The sequence below is a fragment of the Ovis canadensis genome, chromosome 6, assembly GCF_042477335.2.
Source record: "Ovis canadensis isolate MfBH-ARS-UI-01 breed Bighorn chromosome 6, ARS-UI_OviCan_v2, whole genome shotgun sequence".
NCBI classification, from domain to species: Eukaryota; Metazoa; Chordata; class Mammalia; order Artiodactyla; family Bovidae; genus Ovis; species Ovis canadensis.
The window spans coordinates 67,287,727-67,290,681 of record NC_091250.1 but is presented as its reverse complement, the minus strand read 5'-3'; the positions used below and the strand labels follow the sequence as shown (position 1 = coordinate 67,290,681).

The window sequence follows — 2,955 nt, the reverse complement described above, 5'->3', positions numbered from 1 at the left end:
TACTTTTAAAAATATTCATTTATCATTTTCTAATCTGAATTTACCCTATTCTTGATATTACACGTCAATAAGATGAATATGGTTCAAAACATGAATGCACATGACCCATTTTTTAGCAGCGAAGTATAAAAATATCAACCTTCAGTGGCGGAGGCGGTGGCTGCCACGCATCGACCGAGCCTAGCGTCCCACCTTCGCCCCCTTGCGGCTGGTCGACTGATGGCCGCGCCGCAGTGCAGTGCAGTATTTTTCAGAGTAAACAAATTTCATGAGTTCAGCTGAAACAAATTCAGTCGCTCAAACATGAGCTGGCTTTCGTGTAGAAAAGATTTGTGGACAACAAATTATGGGATTGAGCTTCATTCATACGTGGTGAAATGTGACAAGGAAAACCTGGGGAGCTTGATCAAAAATAGTGATAGCTTTGATAATTAGCTTCTAATCCTGTATTATCCCTCTGAAAGGAAAGTTGCAAGGCATGGCTAGGTCAGCCTGATGATCTAGCAGTTTATCAGAATAATTATATGAGCAAGTTAGCACAGTTTCTTCTGTGAAGTAAATCATTTGTCTGTCTCAAGAGGAAGATATTCCTACATGCACCTATAAAGAGAAGTACTGCTAGGATTTGAGTTCTGTAAGCCTGCATTTGTGGTTGGTAATTGCCCCTGGAAAGCATCTAATGGTCATCAGTTTTTTAAGATTATTGTGGAGCTGGAGTCCAGAAATACTATGAGAACTACATGAAAGTATTCCTAAAACCAGGAGGCATTGTAGTCATGCCGGTAGTAGATCAGTTAACACATGCTATGAGCACTGTAAAATACATTTGGAAAAGTAAAAATAACCTTGTTGCATCTGTTCCACTTACCTGTGCAATCAAATAAGAAGATATTGGCCAATCAGAGTTTATGGGGCACTCCTCCCAGCCCACCCATCAATGCTATCAAGAATCCATAGCACTTGCTCATATTTATATTAATGAACACATATATTTCATACATAACGAGATATAGGCCAAGGGGGTTCCTTAAAGGGCTCCAACCTAAAGAAAGAATGTTAAACAGAGAATTAACACTTACGAATTTGTCGGTAATCAGCTTATTCCTCAGCCTCTAGACAGTGAGGAGGATGAGAAAAATAGAAGAGAAAGAAAAGGAAGAGGAAGACCACAAAGAAGTTAAGAGTCATCTCAGAATTTACTGAAAAAAAAAAAGATATGAAACCCCACTTCTCTGAATCTTTAAGAATTTACTTCACATATTTTAGAGAAAAATAGCTTAGAGCAGAAAGAAAAGAATGCCTACCTATAATTCCTCTAGTCTTTAGAATGTGGCATTTGTGAGGAGTTTAAGACAGAGAATTCTTTCTTTAATCAGAGTGAATTTATGGTGAAGAAAATGTATCTTGTTTCTGTTTTAGTATTTTAAATTATGCATTCAGAGATTAAAAATAATCCCTTTTATAAAATATATTTCCATTTAAGTCTTGGGGAAAATGGCTGTTTTAACTCAGAATGACTTTAAGAGTTGAATGCAACAAGAGCCCAGACTTTGTGTAATATAAATCCTCTTCGGTAAGAGTTAGACTTAATTTTATACAAGGTTGCATAACTGTTAATCATATATAATCTGGTTTGAATTGCAGGTGCTTGCACTTCCTCCATTAAAAATTTCAGTTCAGTCCCTCAATTCATGTCCGACTCTTTGTGACCCCATGGACTGCAGGACACCAGACCTCCCTGTCTATCACCAAATCCTGGAGCTTGCTCAAATTTATGTCCATTGAGTTGGTGATGCCATCCAACCATCCCATCCTCTGTTGTCCCCTTCTCCTGCCTTCATCTTTCCCAGCATCAGGGTCTTTTCCAATGACTCAGTTCTTCAAATTAGGTGGCCAAGGTATTGGAGTTTCAGCTTCAACATTAGTCCTTCCAATGAATATTCAGGACTGATTTCCTTTAGGATGGACTGGTTGGATCTCCTTGCAGTCTCTTAAGAGTATTCTTCAGCACCACAGTTCAAAAGCATCAATTCTTCAGTGCTCAGCTTTCTTTATAGCCCAACTTTCACATCCATACATGACTACTGGAAAAACTATAGCTTTGACTAGATGGATCTTTGTCACCAAAGAAATGTCTCTGCTTTTCAATATGCTGTTTAGTTTCGTTTTTCTTCCAAGGAGCAAGTGACTTTTAATTCCATGGCTGTAGTCACCATCTGCAGTGATTTTTGGAGCCCAAGAAAATACAGTCTGTTACTGTTTCCATTGCTTCCCCATTAATTTGCCATGAAGTGATGGGACCAGATACCATGATCTTCATCCTTCTGAATGTTGAGTTTTAAGCCAGTTTTTTTCACTCTTCTCTTTCACTTTCATCAGAGGCTCTTTATTTCCTCTTTGCTTCCTGCCATAAGGATGATGTTATTTGCAAATCTGAGGTTATTGATATTTCTCCCAGCAATCTTGATTCTTATCTAATAAGGAAACAAAATACTTTTTAATCCCACTTCCCCTTACTTTTGTTTCAGTCACTGAGTTCTGACAGATGAATATATGAGGATAATAATAATACAGATGTTGAACAATTTAATCTTAAAGAAAGTTTCATGGAATTCAATAGTATTGCTACTCTTGCTTTTGAATCTATTGCCCAAAGACTTATGGAAGATAACTGCTTATCTCATAGCGATTTTAAGAGCACATCAAATGAATAGTAAAGTAAAAAGCACATACTTGCTACAACTCTTCATTCATATGGACCCTTTATATTTTTAGTATTTAAAAATAATAAAGTTATTTTACTCTCTGGAATTGTAGAAAGAGTATATTTAGGTTTGTTTCCCAATAGTTCACTCTGTAAACTATATGGCTTAAAAAAAAATTGTTCTCTGTGACTGTTGATTGCATAGACAGTGAATGAATAATCATGAGTGGTTGGCACTTTCTTGGGAAAAG

The 2,955-nt window shown here is 37.0% G+C and overlaps 1 pseudogene; it reads left to right on the top strand.

Moving 5' to 3' along the window:
* Positions 1-303: 303 nt before the first annotated feature.
* On the top strand, positions 304-1,276 carry LOC138442964 (protein-L-isoaspartate O-methyltransferase domain-containing protein 1-like; annotated as a pseudogene).
* The last annotated feature ends 1,679 nt before the right edge of the window (positions 1,277-2,955 follow it).